Below are 20466 nucleotides of genomic sequence, written 5' to 3' on the forward strand. Positions count from 1 at the left end.
GAGGAACATTCTTTAAAGTGTGCTACTTTTAGCTGATGACTGGCATATGGCAGTTCTTATTGCGGCTTGGAAGCAATCACGCAGGCAAAACAAAACAACTATAAATGGTTTGTCACCGTTAATCTGCCTCAGAGGACCGCAGTTTAAAGCGCGCCGAACAAAGCGTAACTTAAAAAGACATTGATCTCTGTCGTGCAATCTTTTTCCCTTTTTTCTTCTCTGTTTTCTTCTTCTTCTTCTGTGTTTTTTCTTTTTAATAGAACATGTCACATTCCTATTCCCCCGGCGGCCGCGTGCTCACAGACGGATGAAAACAACAAGACCTCCCAAAAAAACAAAAAAAACGCCTCGGAGCCCTTTGGCTCGAGCTGTCAGTTTGAGTCGAACGAGGCCCTTCTCTTCATCTGAACGGAGGAAGGTGGGTGGAGGGTCAGAGAGAGAGAGAGAGAGAGAGAGAGAGGAGAGAGAGAGAGAGAGAGAGAGAGAGAGAGAGAGAGAGAGAGAGAGAGAGAAGAGAGATGAGAGAGAAGAGAGAGAGAGAGAGAGAGAGAGAGAGAGCAGAAATGGAGGAAGAGGAGGGGCAAGCGAAGGAAAGTGCAGTAGCGAAGGGCAAGGGAAGTCTCACGTTGTGGAGCTGGCTGGCTGTCTGGCTATCTGATGGTGCTATCTGCAGCAGCGTTTGTAGCCCTGTGGCTCTGAGCTCTGACTCTCGCTCTGCTGGCCCGCTTGATTCCTGTGGTCTCCTTATCTGTAGGAGCTCCAGGCTTCACCGTGCTGTTGGAGGTGGGGGGAGGGGGGGGGGGAGAGGAGGGTGAAGGGCTGCATGGAGTCTTATGGCTGCAGAGGAAGAAGAAGAGTGTGGGTGGGTGGAGGGGCGCTCGGGGTCGGAGGAGGCCAGGAGGCCCGGGCAGTGCCACCGAGCGACAGCAGGGGGCGAGTTGTCCCGTGGTTGGCCCCTGGCTCCGATCACCAGCTCCTGCGCCAGAAAATAGGTGCAACCTAGTTTATAGCCGGACGTTTTGTGATGCGTTTATATACTATTATACTTTCATACTATTGTACTTCTCTAGCCTAAGACAGCATTATTCTCCATTTTTTCCCTCAAAAGTACCTCTACTTCCTGTCTAGTCTAGTCCTAGCTAGCTTGATGCTCTTACAGCATGCAGCAGTAAAGCTACTCGAGTCGATCCCACATGTCCTTTTGCTGTCACGTTTCACTGTGTGGGGTGTAACGTTTCTGTCGGTGAAACGTGTGTGTGTGTGTGTGTGTGTGGAGACTCCGGTCACCTAGCGATATGTTGCTAACGGCTAGTAGCGAGTGCTAGCAGTACTACTCTTGTCTGCTAGTCTCTTAAAACAGACGCGTTGGCTTATGCAATTTGCAAATGCTACCGACAGCTACGCCTGTATTTCACGGAGGGAAAAGTTGGTCAAAATGGATGTTCCGCCTAAAGGCTGGACGTCCGCTCAAGGCGGGACATCCGCTCATTTCCCCAATCACCTGCCTCGGTTATGCGTCGTGATTGGTCGAATACCACTGAACTTCCTTCCGGTCTGCCTCTGGCCACATTTTAATGGACAAATGTACAGACTGTCTAGCATACAGGCATTCAAAGATTGAAGAGATAGTCTGGCTTGAAAGACTACTTGTCTGCTGCTGTTCACTGTAGCTTTGTCTCCTGCATACGAAACCATCTGACACATTTTAATCCCATTTGTTTATGTGCCACTTGTCATGTCTTGCTAGCCAGCCAGCTAGCTGCGGGCTACAGGGCAGGCAGCACTGTAACCAGCCAGCTAGCTGCGGGCTACAGGGCAGGCAGCACTGTAACCAGCCAGCTAGCTGCGAGCTACAGGGCAGGCAGCACTGTAACCAGCCAGCTACAGGGCAGGCAGCACTGTAACCAGCCAGCTAGCTGCGGGCTACAGGGCAGGCAGCACTGTAACCAGCCAGCTAGCTGCGGGCTACAGGGCAGGCAGCACTGTAACCAGCCAGCTAGCTGCGGGCTACAGGGCAGGCAGCACTGTAACCAGCCAGCTAGCTGCGGGCTACAGGGCAGGCAGCACTGTCTGAGGCTGGCTAGCAAAATGAGTCCTGCCCTGTCTGGTCAGGAGGCCGCGTATGCGCCAACTCACGTCGTGTATGGGTGTGCCACGTACATGCCACGATGACCGACCAATGGCAGAACGGGGGGAGGGGGGGAGGCGGTTGGGGGTAAGAGGTAAAAAGAAATAGGGTGGGGGTTGGGGGGGAGCGGATCCCTCCTGACAGTTTGTTTTCCACTTCCATCAGAGATCTCCTCTTGTTTTTTTTGTGTGCCCTCATATGTCTCTGTTGTTATGTTGCTGCCAGCCAGGCGCTGCACTTCATTTAAAGGACGTTTCTGGGCTTCAGTTTGCAGACTCGTAAAAGAAAAGAGCTGCCAGAGTGTTTTGGTCATGGCAAATACCATTTACATTTTACTGTGATCAAATGCTTAGGCCGGTGCATACAGGGCACATTGTATAGCGGTTTAATTCATCTAATAGGGTTTTTATTGGGTGAGCAAGGTAGGCAGTGTGTGCTTGAGTGCTTGTTTTATTGGGTAATAGCGGGGAGAGAAACACTGGTATACTGTAGATTGTTGTCCATTGATTTTCTTTTCTTTTTTTACAGGAGCACATTGCTCACTTGTAGCCCAATACAAAGCCAAGGTCATTTTTAACACAGCCATTCTCTATATTAGAAGTATAAATCCAGGTAGGTTTTCATGTGTACGTGTGTACACTATACAGCACAAGTCAATATGCACTCTACTGTACATTTCAAAACACATTTTGGAGAAACGTGTCATCTTTTCTATTCATTCTGTTACACGTGACATCTCATTGCCCGCATTTCTTGTGAAAGCAAACTGTTATTTATCAGAGAGGGATGGCTGCAAAAATATGCTAATTGAATTATGTTTTTCGAGCTCTGATGAGTGTCTCCAATTTGTGTTTGGCATTTTGCCTTAATATGACGCCTACCTATTCATTTGATTCTCAACACTATAGACCTTATTCGCTAACCCCGGACAGCGCCATATTGTTGACATACCGTCCTGCAGCTGACAACTATAGTAACGGCCATTATTGTCGTTTCTGTTCCATTACAAAATAGCGATAGTGATGACAGCAATAAAAACCCCAGAGTTGTCGTTTGTATGCTGCCGTTAATGCCTGTAATAAATAAACCAAAGAAAAAACGAGGTGAACAGACTTTGCTGTGAGGAGCTGTCAGAAAGTTTCACCTGTCTCTCCTAACTATCCACACATCTCTCCTGTGCTGCTGACGTATCCTCCGTCTCGCTCCCTTCACGTCTGTGGACGGTAGAGATAGAAACAAACCACAGGGACTTTATTGCTGTCAATACTACAGCCGTGTGTAACACAGGTCACCATCCGAACACAATTGGAACGATACAGGTAACGCTAACGGCGGCTAGCTTCCTATGAACGCTGCTCTCGCATAGGCTGTCACTTAAGAGCTGCTGCGTTATGTCGAGAACATGGCGGCGGTGGGCGTGCCCGTACGGTCTATAATATCAACACTATAATAATATCTAGTGGACTGAAACAATTATTGGTTGAACCAATATGGGTTTTTGAAGGCTGATACCAGTATCTATACTCCTTGATGAAGCTGAAGATAGCTGATGTTTTGTCCCCATATTCAATCAAACTCTCCACTGTAACCCGGGCAGGGTCATGTTAATAATATACATAATTGTGTGCAATCTGAAATGAGGAAAACAACCAGACAGTCAGTGTAGTAGTATTGACACTAAACGTGTAAACAAGCGTTTTTAATATGACATGAGACAGTGACTGATATCAGCATCGGCGCGCTATGTCAGCAAAGTGCTTTATCAGGCTAACCCCAGCATCAACCATAAGCCACTCACCTCCATCTCAACACGCTTTGTTTTTCCACTCCATGACATCGCTAGGGCTGAAATTGAACACACACACAGACACACGCACACGCACACACACACACACACACGCACACACACACACACAGTCACACACACACACACACACACACACACACACTAGTCCATGGCACTAATCTGGTGCAACACTGTGGACCGTTGAGTCCTGTGGTGATACGGCGGTAGCAGCACTGAGCCCTGCTATCTCTCTCTCTCTCTCTCTCTCTCTCTCTCTCTCTCTCTGTGTATCTGTCTCTCTCTCTCTCTCTCTCTGTGTATATGTCTCTCTCTCTCTCTCTCTCTCTCTCTGTGTATCTGTCTCTCTCTCTCTCTCTGTGTGGAAGCCTGGATATGGAATTGTTTATCAGGGCGACTCTCCTCTGTCTGCTGGGCGCAGGCTTCATTATAGCCTCGGCCATGTTTGGGAGACAATATCGGCGGCTTGTGTTTCCTGGGCCGCTACCTGCTTGTTGTGCCAGTGGAGATGGGTCCCGGGCTCTGGGGCCATTTATCATCCTCTCAGGGGCTCCTCGTCCTCGATAAGGAACCCAGCATCCCCTCGCTGTGCCTGGCTAGATGATACGGATATATACAGGAGGAGACCCAGCATCCCCTCGCTGTGCCTGGCTAGATGATACGGATATATACAGGAGGAGACACACCTCCCTTTAACTCTCACATCAACCCCACGTCCCCGCTTTTCGGGGACGGTCCTCATTTTTGGTGACCTGTCCCCCGGCTGGAGCTGTCCACGGAAATGTCCCAGATTGTCAGATTGTACACTCCTCGTCCGCGGCTGACAGGACTGTCTTTCAGAGTCTCTAGTCTAGCGGGCTCATTTTTAAAGTGAAGATACTTATATCATATGAAACTAGAAGAGCGAAGGCAACCATCGGCCCCAACCAGGTCATGTTAGCTTGTCGGGAAGGCGGCTAAATAACGCTCCAAAAGTAGGCAAAATGTTGGCCTTGATGTCTTAATGTGGTATTTTGGAGGGATTTCAGTTGGCCTGCACCATCGTTTTGTTTTTTGTTTTTTTGGGGGCAGGCATGTCACCTTTATTTATGTTTATATAGCACAGTAGGCAGACAAGAAAGGTGTGGAGAGAGACAGAGGGGATGACATGCGGTATGCGTGCTACCAGGTGAGCTACCAGGACGCACGTGCACCATCGTTTCTTACAGTACAACAGTTACCATGGTCAAAATACATGAAACCAGAATTGTCCCCCTTTATACTGTATATATTTCAGAAACCTGGTCACCTTAGGACACGCCTCTTGAAACCTAGCCGGAGCTGGTGTTTTCACGCACAACAAGAGTGCAGAGCTGCGTGTATGTGACAGTTGAATGTGACTATAGTGTGTTTTTGGGCTGGTTTACTGCGCTGATGTCAGGGGTAAAACCTGCGTGTTTAGGTTGTTGAACCAGAGTGCTGGGAGCTCCAGACACACCCGTTCTTCATTTCCCCTGTTCGGGGTTTCCATAATCATATCTAAGGCTAAATGAGTCTCCACTCTAAACAGAGCTCATAGTCTCACAGTCACTTTGTGCATTCTCAAACAGCCCCCTTTTAATTGAGTTGGCATTCACGACCTTCCACATTGTTCCAGATGCATTTCCCCGTCTGACTGACGAGGCTTTTTACAAGATCTTTATCCAATACGAGGATTATGTCACTTAATTATAATAGAAGCCATTAAAAGCGTCACGCTTTATTTAACAAAATGACACAGATTCACTGGATTAAATGTTAAATACAGCGATTGAAAGGAAATTGAGTGGAAATTATACATTATACTGAGAGAGAGAGAGGGTTCTTTTTCACAGCAGCAACGACGTGGGAACGGAGGAGCTTTGAGTGGAAGTCATGGCTTTCCCCTATAACAACTGGGGTACGCATACCCCTATGGGTACATGGAGGTACTACAGGGGATACTTGAGAGAAAGGGGGAAAAGGAAAAATGTAAGAATAAATCGTGAAAGCAAATGAAATGTTAAAATAAATCTCAGGAGGCACTCATTGCATCTCTTTCACTCTCATTTTGAAAAGGTGGGTTATCATTCATTCATTGCATCATATGCTATATAGTTTTCTCTTACAATTTTCTAAGCAAAATGTTGTATTCGGGTAAAGGGGGTACTTGAATTCAGTAATCAGGGAAAGGGGGTACCCAAAAATGTTTGAGACCCACTACCCTATAAGAAACCTCTCTCTCTCTTTCACTCTCACTGTCTGTCGGTGTCTCTCTCTCGCTCCGCATACTCCTCCAGCGGTGTGTGTGCAGGTGTCTCCGTAGCGCCGCCTCTGCTGCACATGGCGAAAATTAGTAACGGAAAGCAAGAGCCCGGCAGCAGGAGTGGGCCGGGGCCCTGCCCCTGATACTGTCCCGGGGCGGCCCCGGGGGTGGGGGAGCGCCGCCTGTCAGCTAGGGGGCCCCCTCCACGAGGTGCTGTCCGCCTTGCTAAAACCTATTTGTTTATCCCCGTGTGCGGTCCGGCTTCAGAGCCCGGGCCCCGCTGCGTCCCGCGCGCCGGGGACCCGGACTGTTGCCGCTGGCAACAGATAAAAATTGCTGTTAACCACAGCGGGGCCCACAACACATCAATCAAACAGCTGTGCAGATAAAGGCTGCAGGCTTCTGGGGCCTGGCTGAACGGCACGGCTGAGCACACACAGCCCTGCCGCGCCGTGCCGCGCCCACGCGGTGCAGGCTAGCTATCATTCAGAGGCGAGGAGGGAAACGTCATTTTCCCAGGTTTTCCTTCTAATGGAGATGCATGAGAAGGGCGGCGGCACAAAGGGGACTCTGGGCGAGGTCATTTGAATAAAAAAAGGCGACACGGTGAATTAGTGTTGACCGGGCCCTCAGCAAAAGCAGCCCCGGCATATACGCTATATATATATATATATATATATATATATATACATATACGCTCGCTCGCAATGAACTCTTAATTGCTTTTGCCACTTTGCCTTTGCTCTTAAGGCCGCTTAAGCGCGGGGACGTTCAGCCCGGCCGCGTCCCGCGTACCCCTTTCGTTAGAAAACGCAATTGAGATCAACGATTGGAAACAGCCAGGAGCCATACGCCCCAGAGGCCCAGGCTAGCATTAGCGCAGAACGTATTTCTCACTAGAGGTTGCCTCGGCGGTTCATTTCGACCCGTTTTCAATCTAGAAATATGGTGATGACTTTCGGTGCCCACTAATGAAAAAGAACAATACTGATATTTTCTCGTATTAAATCTAGTTAATGTATTCCCAGATGAAGCTCTCTCTCTCTGCTATCACCCATACTGGAGTCAGTCCAAATGAAACACACAGGCTCTCTCGTGGGGTAAAAGCATTAGTTTGATCCCCCCTAAGCCCATAGCCTTGATTATCATCACTCTTAGTTTGTCCTGGACGCTGCGTCCCCTAACTCACATTTGCCCCACTTTAAAACAAATAGCCCCTATAATGTAACGATCAAACAATGCTCTGAGGATTTGTTTAGCGCAGCCTCTCCCCCCCCCCCCTCTCTCTCTCTCTCTCTCTCTCTCTCTCCACCATTAAGTTTTCACGGACAAATAAAGCGATCATTCCACTTTATCATATGTTACATATACCACAATCAAGCCCCGCAATTACATGCTCCTTCCATTTGTAAGAGCTCCCCACGCCGACGCCGGGGTTTTAATGAGGGCGGTAATGAACGCTCAGGGTGTTTGGCAAGTCTCCGAGATGTTACCGGGGCCTTTTATGGCCCCCCATTATAACGTACAATTTGCATCAGCAAATTACAATGCTCCATATCATTATCCTGCACCCAGGCCCCGCTCATAAATTACCGCTCCAATTACAAACATCTATCTGGGAGCGCGGAGTGAGCGAACGCGCTGGCAGAACACCAGAAGCAGGCAGGAGAGGAGAGGAGAGGAGAGGAGAGGAGAGGAGAGGAGAGGAGAGGAGAGGAGAGGGGAGGGGAGGGGAGGAGAGGAGAGGAGAGGGGAGGAGAGGAGAGGAGAGGAGAGGGGAGGGGAGGGGAGGAGAGGAGAGGAGAGGGGAGGAGAGGAGAGGAGGCCTCCTGTGGATAGCTGGGATGAGGTGTTATATTCTCATGAACTGCCCTTACGGGGGGGATTCACGCTTTGTAAAGAAACGGATCGTTTTCTTTCTTTTTTTTGGAGGAGGGGGGGTGGGGACGTCTGTTGCTTCCATATGTCGTATTATACGCTGTGCTGCACATTGAACTTTTCGGCAATTCGGTAACTTCTGCTAAACGCGACGGGCCGTTGTTTCTGTTGACGCCGGGCTGCGTCACACCTCTCATTCAGAGCTATGGAAGCCGTGTCCAATTCACCTTATTCACCACGCCCACTTTTTCTCTCTTCCGCGTTCAACGCAAACGTATTTGTTCTTCCGGTTCAGTGCTAGTTGCGAAGGCCACTAGTGGCTAATAATATTAGCCACTAGTTAGTTATGTTATATGGCAGTAAAATGCCACTGAATGACCAAATTGATATAACCGTTAACCATTTCGAGTAACACTGATTCCATACGGATCACCAGCGTTAGTTTGTTGTTTATAACGTGGCTATATTCATAACGTTTCTATCTCGGATGCGTTATTTCGAATCGCACATAGGTTACGCAACCTAACATAGGTGCGCAACCTAACGTCCACTCCACTAACGTCGTCTTAAGAGCACAATATTCCTGGAATGCAAGTTTAACTAAACAGTTACATATCCTCTGCATTCTACATAAAATTAAGATATTACGGGTTGTTTTATTTTGCATGTTACATACGTATTGGCCAAGATATGTTAGTTTATGGCGGAGTAATTCTGCCAGTTTAAATGCGGACTGTGCGCAGCCATCTTGCCTGCGGAGTTTTTGGCAAGTCAAAACGGAAATACTATTACAAAATGACGTAATGCGGAAGCGTCCATGTGTGGGCAAAGAATAAGGTGAATAGAGACACTGCATGAAATAGGCCACGCCCATCACGGGGGAAAGCGCTCCATTCACTCCCGTACGTACACCAGTGTCATTTTCCTTGAATTAAACATAGCTAAAAGCTGTTGTGTGGTGGGCTGCGCAGACAACAAATGTAAAAAGAAATCGCCAATTAAAGTTTTTTTGTACTCCCGAGCAAAACAAGGAAGCCATTGAGAATTTCTTGAGAAGGAAAATGTGGATCTAGCTGTCAAGGAAGTAAGTTGGAGTGTTCATCTTCCGTATATATGATCGTTGTGTGCAACACGCAACCATGCACGCGACATAAGAGAACGCCAGGATTGGGGGGGGGGGGCTGTTCCCCCCCCCCATTTTGGGCGTGGTTTCTCAATAATGACGCACTCTGCAGTGTCTCTATTCAGCTGTGTAGAGGAAGGACCTCGCCTCATGATGTGACTCAATTCAAAGTGGTACCAGCTCTCTCTCTCTCTCTCTCTCTCTCTGTCTCTCTCCGCTTCACCTTGATTATACACTGGGGGGGGACATAATAAATCATAGGGATTTATCACGCCGCAGCTTATTAATTCAGCGCCACAAGTGTAATATTAGTCTGTGTCATTTAAAGAAGCATCGCCGTCGTCCCTCAAGGAATCCATTTTAGTCTGGACAGGAGAAAATAATAAAAAGGCTGAGCGTTTCTTCTCCCAGACGTGTGCGTGTCATGGTTGCACGCACGACGCGTCTCACAGCGACTGATATGGAGATGTGCTCGCTCGCCCGCCTCTCTCCCGAGCGCGAGGAGTCGTTGTGGGGGGGGAAACAAAACAGTGGCGTACCTGTGACGGCGGCGTACCTGTAATCCGCGACCTGTGGCCAAATCTGGCACGGTAGGGCTGGAACAAAAGGCGCGTGCGACAGATCGCTGCAGGCGCCGAGCAGAAACCCCCTCTGCTGATGAGAGAAAAGGCCCGCGGGCCCCCCCCCCTCCCCCCAGAACCCATGAGAGCCCCCCTGACGCCGCGCAAACAAAGCCTGAAATGAAGGAGAGCCTGAGGCAGGCCCGTTTCTACACCACAGCTCAAATGTTCCTTTTTATGGCCTCTGCGGATTTCCAGCACGGGACTCTATCAGGGGGGCAGAGAAATGAAACAGCGCTTTGCCTTTTTCACAGGCGCATTTAGTGAAAAGCAGGTTTCTCATCTCTCTTTTTTCACCCTCCTCTCTCTCTCTCCTTTTTTTGCCGCTCTCTCTCTCGACATTCACACCTCCCACCACACTTGCCGGGGCTAATTTTAAAGGTACTAAAACCTCCACTTGTAGCCTTTTAAAGGGTGTTCGCTGATGTTTAATTCATATTTCATTGCATTTTGAACCTTGAATATATCTTTACGATCAAACACATGCTTCCTTTCGCTTTGGCTGCAGCGGATGACTGGAAGCCCTTGTCGGAGGTTGAGAGTTCACGAGATGAGGAGAACTCTGCTCCGCTCTCGCAGCAAGCACCCCCTCCAGCAATTATTTCTGGCATTATTAATGCTTACATCAACCTACAAGGGTTAAACCACCTACCTACTTACCTCCCCCCACACACACCCCCTCCTCAAACTCAACACACACACACACACACACACACACACACACACACACACACACACACACACACACACACACACGTGAGTGCCGTTTCCAAAAAAACCTGTACGGAAAAAGTTCTACTAAGTAGGTCATGTTCTGCCACTCGTCTTCTAATCACTCAAAAAAACCAAAGCGTTTCCCTCTGTCGGAGCCCGTGAGCCTGGCTCCTGGGATTTGAGCGAGCGACGCACTCGCTCATTTGATTTCCTGTCATGTATTTTCCTCTTTTCCTTTCTCTCTCTACACCTCTCTTCTCTTTATTCTCTTTACCGCTCGTATCTGACAGTCGACAGGTGATACGCTGCCACCTGCCCGCCCCCCCCCCCACAACTCCGCCACCATACCTGCCAACACGCCCCATTTCTGCGTGTTCTCTCTATTTTTAACCCTTTCTCCCGTTACTCTCCCGATGAGCACATGTCTTCCAGAGGGGGGGTCCCTTGACCTCTGACCTCTCCCCTCAAAATATCTGAATGAAAATGGCTTTTGCTGCTGACACCCCGTAAGATCTCCCTCCTTTTCACAGCCTAATTGTTGGCAGGTATGTCCACCCCACACACATGCACACACACACACACACACACACACACACACACACACACACGCGCGCACGCACACGCACCTACACACACCCACACACACACACACACACGCACACACACACACACACACGCACACACCTCCACACACACACACACACACACACACACACACACACACCTACACACACCCACACACACACGCGCGCACGCACACGCACACACACACAGCGCCACACCTCCTCCTCTCTCGGTGGTGGAGGTGTCTGGCGGTAGCAGCAGGTATAAGGCGTCAGGTTACGGGGAGGAGCGGGGGGGTAATTATCCCTCCAGCTGACGCCGGCCAGCCGCTGTGTTTATGAGGAGAGTAACTGTTAATGACAGTGCTGTGGTTTCTCCTGAGGCCGGAGCGTGGCGTGGGGAAGCCCTGTGCGCCTCACTTCCTGCTACCTCGCTGTTGTTTGTCTCTCTCTCTCTCTACCTCTTTCTCTCTCATTCCTCCTCTCTCTCTCTCTCTCTCTCTCTCTCTCTCTCTCTCTCTCTCTCTCTCTCTCTCTGGCCTCGCTGACACCGAGAGCCTGCGGTTTGCACTGCCGTAGCTGTGGCTTGGGCCTCGGGCCTCAGGGCTAACAGATGTGCTGAGCAGGTACAGCCCAGGTTTCCTGTCATGTGCTCCATGATTGTAATGTAGACCCAAAAAAACACACAAAAGGCCTCTTAACACTAGACCCGCCGGCCGGGCGTCGCTGCTGTATACCTAAAACCACCAGTGCGTAACATGTACTGTACCTGTGCTTTTCTAGTACAAAAAGAATGTCTCAAGTCATCAAATTGTTTTGGTCCTCTTTGTTTTAAAATGTAAGTATGGTTTGAGAAGACTAATCACGTCAGTATAAATCCGTCTAAAATGACACTGAAGAAGAAGAAAATATTTGCATACGGTGTGTTACTATTATAAAACGAGAACGACATTCATCACATACATCTCACCCCCCCCCCCCCCCACACACACACACACACAGGCTAGCATTTACAGGTCTCTCAGCAGGCTTGTGGCTGCCTAGGCGTTCCCCCCTACAGTACAGTACGTGCGTTCACACACGGCAGGCAGATTGGAGAGCGGTTTGTGTTTAGATAAAGCAGCCTCATCATAATTGCATGGTGGGCTTTGCACTGTCTATAGCAGTGGCTCGTTCCCCCTGGCAGATGTCTGGGCTCCCAGCGAGAGAGAGAGAGAGAGAGAGGCCAAGTCTGAGGAGAAGCTCTCAGCGGGGTTAGGAGAGACAGGGGAAATATCACATTACATGTTCTCTTGTTTGTGACAGTGTAACAATATTTGACAGCATGACAAAGAAGGCTTAAAAGGGAAATGCACTGTAGGAAATCAACGTTATGAGTTCAAATAATACATGAATTATGTTAATATTAGAGTACTTTTAGAGTTTTGTGTGCCTGTGTACAGTGCTGCGTATAAAATAAATTGTCCACTTATTTGTAAAATGAGGCATCTTTGTGTCAGTATGCCTTCGATTGCATGGCAGCCCTACCTCACAGTTGTTATTTGCGTTGTTTGGCCATATGTAAATCCTCATGCACTTGTGTCTGTGCCAGATGCTGCTGAGACACAAGTTGTCTTTTGTAGCCTTGTTGTACCTACCTGTTTGACTGTCTGGATCCTCTGACATACACTACATCTGACCAAGATGTCTTAGATTTAGACTGCTCTGCCAGTGCCAATAGATCAAAGTGCTAACTAAGGTTTTCATAGTCCATCTTAGGGCTGAGCAATTCGCCCAAAATGTATCAAAAACCGTCATTTAGAACCTCTAACGGACTTATAGGATAAGTTCACCCAAAATTAAAATTCAGTCATCAAAAAACACCAAAACCCAGGGGGGACTAGCAGGAGACGACAGTAAACACTACCGCAAGGCACTCTGGGTATTGTGGTGCGGAGCTCGCGTTTGCGAGGCTAGGAGGCTAGCTAGCTACAATTTGTTTTCTCAGTTTCCTCATAACTGTGGTATATTAGTGTGGTATACGCTAAATATACCACAGCTGTGAGCCAATCAGATTGCTTGATTTGAGAGAGCCATTTTATAACTAGCATGTAGATGTCTTTGTCGCCTCTGTGCGTGCATAGAAAGTCCGTTTCACCCCTCACTGCTATTTAGCTTAGCATTACAATGGCAGGCTATGTGCCTTCCCCCCGTTAAAATGCACATTCCAACAGCGCCAGAAACACTCGATGTACATGTTGTGACTTGTGTACTCACAACGCGATGAAATAACAATCCAAAGTTATGGGAAACGGCCATTTTGGAAGTAAATCCATAGCAAGAACTAACAAAGATGAGACAATGAGAGCACCTCTGAAACCAATGTTACTTCCTGGTTTGCCTGAGGCGCACATGGAGGCGCATGTGTGTGCATGCGCACACCAATGTCAAAATCAAACCTACTCCCTTGTTCCCCAATGTGTGCATTCATGAACTGTACCCCCAAAATAATACTATAGTATGTTGAGCCATGTGTCTCCCCCTGTCCAACTAACATTAGTCAGCATTCAGACAAAGCATTGTGCTAGGTGTAAACACAAGCCATACAACGTGACAACAAACTCCTGCCATTCCCCTCTCGGCTTACCTCTCGCTCCACTGTCAAGCCATGTGACACAATGAGATGCAGAACGTCCGGTGGGCCCGTTTCAAAATAAAAGCCATGCCAACGAACACCCTTCTTCAAAATAAATGCAGTATCGACAAAACACGTGTTGCAACTGTTTGGTTTTGTTTTTAGCTCAGTACAAAAGTGCAAAAGCCTGTCATACATCCTCCATTCATGAGTGCTGGCTGGGGGGAGGATGGCATGGTGGAGCTGGCTAAAAGACATAAACATATTTACAGTACAGACCTTGTCAGAGAACGATGAGGGAAGTGTTAAAAAGCATATAAAATAAATAGTTGTTCATTAATCGTAATCAAGGTAACAGTTTGAAATAATCTATCTTGGAGGAAAATAACAGTAGAGTCTAATAAAAGACAGACAGCCAACGAGCTGTATATATATCAGTGAAGAACCATAATAGGTAGGAAATGCACGTGACATCATGGCAATGCTATAAATATAGTTGCATAACAAAATCGCATTTTCAAAGTTTGGTCCACATGTTGCTGCCATCGAGTCATGTGACGCACTCCCGTCATGTGATGCACTCCCGTCATGTGATGCACTCCCATCATATCCCTACTACTGGCTGTGGAGTCTGGCTCATGGCTCTGGTCTGGCTCCTGCGCTCCTCTGCCCCATGCAGGCAGCCGCTGTGTCCTCAGTGTGTGGCTGGCCTTGGCCCCCGCTCACACTGGGGCACGGTGAGGATTAACCGGGCTGGCCTCCCGTCTCAGCGGGCTCCGGCCCAATCTGCCAGCTCGCCTGCCGCTCCGCCGAGCCGTGGCAGCAGGGCACCGCCAGCACCGCCCGCCTTCATTACGCCTGCCAGATGGGCCGAGAATTAGATTCAAACTCCCACCATGGAGGGAGGGAGGGAGGGAGGGAGGGAGGGAGGGAGGAGGCGAGATGGAGGAAATGGGAGAAAGTAATGGTTTTTGTTTTCATTTACGTTGCAAGTTATTACATTTTAATGTAACACCCCTGGGACCCGGCGGCATTAAATGCCTGTTCTTGAATAATCGACGCTAACTGCAAGCAAATGCGAGGGAGAAGTGAAATTAGCGCGCGCAGCAATTTGGCACAGTGATTATCGGCTCCTCCGAGGCACTTCCTGATGATTTAAGAATGCTAACATTTAAGCAAGTCAGATCCCATTACTCTTCAAGGTTAAATCGAGCTGTGTCGGAGGGGGAGGCAGATGCTTGATTGGAAATAAGGTTTCCTTGTCTCTCTCTCTCTCTCTCTCTCTGCCTCCTCGTCTCAGAGGTGTATGGTGTCTCTCTCTCTCTCTCTCTCTCTCTCTGCCTCCTCGTCTCAGAGGTGTATGGTGTCTCTCTCTCTCTCTCTCTCTCTCTCTCTCTGCCTCCTCGTCTCAGAGGTGTATGGTGTCTCTCTCTCTCTCTCTCTCTCTCTCTCTCTCTCTGCCTCCTCGTCTCAGAGGTGTATGGTGTCTCTCTCTCTCTCTCTCTCTCTCTGCCTCCTCGTCTCAGAGGTGTATGGTCTCTCTCTCTCTCTCTCTCTCTCTCTCTCTCTGCCTCCTCGTATCAGAGGTGTATGGTGTCTCTCTCTCTCTCTCTCTCTCTCTCTGCCTCCTCGTCTCAGAGGTGTATGGTGTCTCTCTCTCTCTCTCTCAGAGGTGTATGGTGTCTCTCTCTCTCTCTCTCTCTCTCTCTGCCTCCTCGTCTCAGAGGTGTATGGTCTCTCTCTCTCTCTCTCTCTCTCTGCCTCCTCGTCTCAGAGGTGTATGGTGTCTCTCTCTCTCTCTCTCTCTCTGCCTCCTCGTCTCAGAGGTGTATGGTGTCTCTCTCTCTCTCTCTCTCTCTCTCTCTGCCTCCTCGTCTCAGAGGTGTATGGTCTCTCTCTCTCTCTCTCTCTCTCTCTCTCTGCCTCCTCGTCTCAGAGGTGTATGGTGTCTCTCTCTCTCTCTCTCTCTCTCTCTGCCTCCTCGTCTCAGAGGTGTATGGTGTCTCTCTCTCTCTCTCTCTCTCTCTCTGCCTCCTCGTCTCAGAGGTGTATGGTGTCTCTCTCTCTCTCTCTCTCTGCCTCCTCGTCTCAGAGGTGTATGGTCTCTCTCTCTCTCTCTCTCTCTCTCTGCCTCCTCGTATCAGAGGTGTATGGTGTCTCTCTCTCTCTCTCTCTCTCTCTCTGCCTCCTCGTCTCAGAGGTGTATGGTGTCTCTCTCTCTCTCTCTCTCTCTCTCTCTCTCTGCCTCCTCGTCTCAGAGGTGTATGGTGTCTCTCTCTCTCTCTCTCTCTCTCTCTCTGCCTCCTCGTATCAGAGGTGTATGGTGTCTCTCTCTCTCTCTCTCTCTCTCTCTGCCTCCTCGTCTCAGAGGTGTATGGTCTCTCTCTCTCTCTCTCTCTCTGCCTCCTCGTATCAGAGGTGTATGGTGTCTCTCTCTCTATCTCTCTCTCTCTCTCTCTGCCTCCTCGTCTCAGAGGTGTATGGTGTCTCTCTCTCTCTCTCTCTCTCTCTCTCTGCCTCCTCGTCTCAGAGGTGTATGGTGTCTCTCTCTCTCTCTCTCTCTGCCTCCTCGTCTCAGAGGTGTATGGTCTCTCTCTCTCTCTCTCTCTCTCTCTGCCTCCTCGTATCAGAGGTGTATGGTGTCTCTCTCTCTCTCTCTCTCTCTCTCTCTCTCTGCCTCCTCGTCTCAGAGGTGTATGGTGTCTCTCTCTCTCTCTCTCTCTCTCTCTCTCTCTGCCTCCTCGTCTCAGAGGTGTATGGTGTCTCTCTCTCTCTCTCTCTCTCTCTCTCTCTGCCTCCTCGTCTCAGAGGTGTATGGTGTGTCTCTCTCTCTCTCTCTCTGCCTCCTCGTCTCAGAGGTGTATGGTCTCTCTCTCTCTCTCTCTCTCTCTCTGCCTCCTCGTATCAGAGGTGTATGGTGTCTCTCTCTCTCTCTCTCTCTCTCTCTCTCTGCCTCCTCATCTCAGAGGTGTATGGTGTCTCTCTCTCTCTCTCTCTCTCTCTGCCTCCTCGTCTCAGAGGTGTATGGTCTCTCTCTCTCTCTCTCTCTCTCTCTCTCTCTCTGCCTCCTCGTCTCAGAGGTGTATGGTGTCTCTCTCTCTCTCTCTCTCTCTCTCTCTCTGCCTCCTCGTCTCAGAGGTGTATGGTGTCTCTCTCTCTCTCTCTCTCTCTCTGCCTCCTCGTCTCAGAGGTGTATGGTGTCTCTCTCTCTCTCTCTCTCTCTCTGCCTCCTCGTCTCAGAGGTGTATGGTCTCTCTCTCTCTCTCTCTCTCTCTCTCTCTCTGCCTCCTCGTCTCAGAGGTGTATGGTGTCTCTCTCTCTCTCTCTCTCTCTCTCTCTCTCTGCCTCCTCGTCTCAGAGGTGTATGGTGTCTCTCTCTCTCTCTCTCTCTCTCTCTCTCTCTCTCTCTCTCTCTCTCTCTGCCTCCTCGTCTCAGAGGTGTATGGTCGGCTCCTCAGATGATGAACAAAAGCAAATAGACCCTATTTGAATCCACCGAAGGCAAAGTGTTTATTACTTTTCAGACCATGCCATAAATGTTCCTTTATACTGTATTTTTACCTGCGATTCTCTCTCGCTCTGTGGAGCGAGAGAACCAAGCAATTTCAGCCCTGGCATCCTCTGGTCCAGTGTTTACCTCAGCCAGCCATTCACATCTGTTCTCCACACAAACCTGATCCAATTAGGTGACACCAGACAATGGCTTACTCCTCCATAAGCCCGCCGAGGCGCCAGGGGTCTTCCCCCCGACAATACGGAAGTGTTTCTTCCCTCCATTACGGCGCGTCAGATCCTTTTAAAGGTGTTTACCCGCCGTCGTGGTGTCAGCCCCGCGGCCTCCACAAGGGGGCTCAGCTGGGGGGAGTGATCGGCGATGAGGATAATGATGCGAGTGGGAGGCAGCATGGCGGATGCAGATGCAGACGCACCGCAAAGTCGAGGGGACAGATGGGTTGGACCTTTATCTCCACGCGCTGAACGCAGGAGAAATCAAAACATTTTCCACCGCGATGATGATGAGATTTAGTTCAAGCAAGTCAGGAGCAACAAAGCCACTTTGGGGAAAACGTCTATTAGTTTTTCCAAGCTGTTGTTTCCTCATGCGGAGGGGGGGGGAAATCATTGCAAGTCAAATGTAATCATCCCACTGTTGGGTTCTGCACCGTCTCCAATAATACCAGGTTGTTCCCTGGCATTGCTCACATCAGGCCTGGCATTTGAATTTCTGAGACACACACAAGTAAGAAGGCTGATGTTAATCACAACCAATCACCGATGCTATCGTTGTTTTTGTCCTTGTTTATGACAGCTTTATCATTTGGCACATCTCGAAACTTGCTCGGCAACCTGAATTTATTATCTGCGGCGTTTCATGTAGTGAACAAAGGCGCTGTCTGTAAAGTGAGATTCTGCCTCCTCCTACTTACAACTGCCTCTGATGCCTGTACATCACATTCTGCTTCCTCCTACTTACACTGCCTCTGATGCCTGTACATCACATTCTGCCTCCTCCTACTTACACTGCCTCTGATGCCTGTACATCACATTCTGCCTCCTCCTACTTACACTGCCTCTGATGCCTGTACATCACATTCTGCTTCCTCCTACTTACACTGCCTCTGATGCCTGTACATCACATTCTGCCTCCTCCTACTTACACTGCCTCTGATGCCTGTACATCACATTCTGCTTCCTCCTACTTACACTGCCTCTGATGCCTGTACATCACATTCTGCCTCCTCCTACTTACACTGCCTCTGATGCCTGTACATCACATTCTGCCTCCTCCTACTTACACTGCCTCTGATGCCTGTACATCACATTCTGCTTCCTCCTACTTACACTGCCTCTGATGCCTGTACATCACATTCTGCCTCCTCCTACTTACACTGCCTCTGATGCCTGTACATCACATTCTGCTTCCTCCTACTTACACTGCCTCTGATGCCTGTACATCACATTCTGCCTCCTCCTACTTACACTGCCTCTGATGCCTGTACATCACATTCTGCTTCCTCCTACTTACACTGCCTCTGATGCCTGTACATCACATTCTGCCTCCTCCTACTTACACTGCCTCTGATGCCTGTACATCACATTCTGCTTCCTCCTACTTACACTGCCTCTGATGCCTGTACATCACATTCTGCTTCCTCCTACTTACCACTCTGATGCCTGTACATCACATTGTGGCTTTGCTGTGGCCAGCACTATAGGATTTGTGCCATGCAGCTGGGTTATCCCCAGGAAGGCTAAAGAAGCCTCTAAATTGTAACCAGGCATTTCCACATGAAACCTTCATGCTTAAGTATGATTAGCAGAGATTAGGGTGCGTTTGTTTTGCCTCTCTGAACGCCCCGTGACAATTTGGAAATGGATTGAGAGCAGCTTTGGCAAAGCGCAGCTGCCTTAATCCCACGCCAAGAGTTCTCACCCACCTTTGCTGAATTATTTACATAAAAGTTCTCACGTCGGCTTTGCAGCCAAGGGCCTGGAGGTACCATGTGTTCAATTGCCTAAACCTAAAACCAGCAGAAATGTGGGAAATATTATGTTAAGTATTTCCAAGTCTTGTAATGGAACACTTTTTTTTAAAGACAGAGATTTGCCAGCGCCGCTTGAGGTGCTGTTCTGCAGGTATTAGCGGACCAAACTGAAATAACGTGTTGGACTGGACTGTGCCTATTGTAGCGGGAGCGATAGCGTGTACTTTTTCTATTTCCAAGACTGACAGAATAGACAGAGTACTCGGGTTCAAACAGCGGTCCATTCTCCCAGCCAGTGATGTGAATCCCTCTCCCCCCCGCCAATCCATTCTGCTATCATGTATCCCATTTCCTTATCGTCCCCCTATCATGTATATGAGATGGAGGCCTCCCATACGCTGGATGATATGATCCCCAGATAGATTCATTCATACATAATGATAAAAGATGGGTTTGGACAGGGCTACTTATTTGACAATCATTGAAGTGCCACTGTGATGGATGGCAGGGAGGACCCAACCACCCCCACCCCCCTCGTAACCATGGCTCGCTCCTCTGATCCCACCTTATTTATATTTTCCCTGGCCCAGCTCAAGGTCTCGCCTCACTTTAAAAGAGAAATATCAAATTGAATTAAAATTGCTCGCTCACCCAAAGCAGAGGCCCGCGCGCCTTAAAGATCACACATCTGCACTCGTTGTTGCAAAGTCAATCCCCCCCCTCTCTCCCTCCCTCTCTCTCTCTCCCTCTCTCTCTCTCTCTCTCCCTCTCTCCATCTCTCTCTCCCTCTCCCTCTCTCTCTCTCCCTCTCCCTCTCTCTCTCTCCCTCTCTCTCCCTCCATCTCTCTCTCCCTCCCTCTCTCTCTCTCCCTCCATCTCTCTCTCCCTCCCTCTCTCGCCCTCCCTCCCTCTCTCTCTCCGGGCGCGTGGTAATGTGAATTATTCATGCCAGCGGGGCCGCGGCGCGCTTCATCATGTTAAAGTGCCCATGACATTACTGATGGAGCCCAGCGACGCCCCTGCACAGCTAGCTATGCTAATGCATCTGGAAAGGAGGAGGAGGAGGAGAGGGGGAAGAGATGGTGGCAGGCAGCACTTCTCGGGGATGTGATCTGATCGGGAGGACAAGAACAGAATCTCCCATTAGGAGCGCAGGCCCGGAAAATCCAAACAGAGCTGATCTGTCCGATGTTCTTGTCATCCTTTAGCGCGACGGAAATCAACGTAATGAGGCAACGAGGATACTTTCCCACCCGGAGAAAGTCAACTTTTC

General features: G+C 49.2%; 1 protein-coding gene across 6 annotated transcripts in view; it reads left to right on the forward strand.

Moving 5' to 3' along the window:
• Positions 1 to 20466, forward strand: part of fbrsl1 (fibrosin-like 1) — a 420341-nt gene that overhangs the window by 198421 nt on the left and 201454 nt on the right. The gene's annotated exons all lie outside the window — the stretch shown is intronic.

The sequence above is a fragment of the Poromitra crassiceps genome (genome assembly GCF_964638095.1).
Source record: "Poromitra crassiceps genome assembly, chromosome: 10".
Lineage (NCBI taxonomy): Eukaryota > Metazoa > Chordata > Actinopteri > Beryciformes > Melamphaidae > Poromitra > Poromitra crassiceps.